The 305-nt window shown below is 25.2% G+C and overlaps 1 protein-coding gene across 1 annotated transcript in view; it reads right to left on the bottom strand.

The window, feature by feature from the left end:
- The window catches only part of LOC119591572, a gene marked incomplete in the record, with an annotated part of 55,247 nt that overhangs the window by 11,021 nt on the left and 43,921 nt on the right, over positions 1-305 (bottom strand).

Here is a 305-nt window from a genome sequence, read left to right as displayed (position 1 = left end):
AAATCATTTACTCATAATGTAATTCTTGAATCATATATACACAATGTCATTATTTATTTTTGTCATAGCAATACAGAGTATAAAAGTACAGAAAGTAATTGAAATATAATCTGAAATGTTTATCTTATCTAAAATCAAATAAAAATTATTCTGATAAAAAATCTGATTAAATAATTAACAAAAAAGTTGATTTTAATTGTTAACCCCCAATTCTATGTTTGCTTGTATGCTTCCTACATGCATGTCTGCTGCTAGAATGAAAATGTGCGTGAGAAGAATGTGAAGATATTTTCTCTTCACTATCT

This window comes from Penaeus monodon, chromosome 28, assembly GCF_015228065.2.
Source record: "Penaeus monodon isolate SGIC_2016 chromosome 28, NSTDA_Pmon_1, whole genome shotgun sequence".
Classification (NCBI taxonomy): domain Eukaryota; kingdom Metazoa; phylum Arthropoda; class Malacostraca; order Decapoda; family Penaeidae; genus Penaeus; species Penaeus monodon.
Note: the sequence above shows the minus strand (reverse complement) of the source record. Positions and strands in the feature narration are given on the sequence as shown.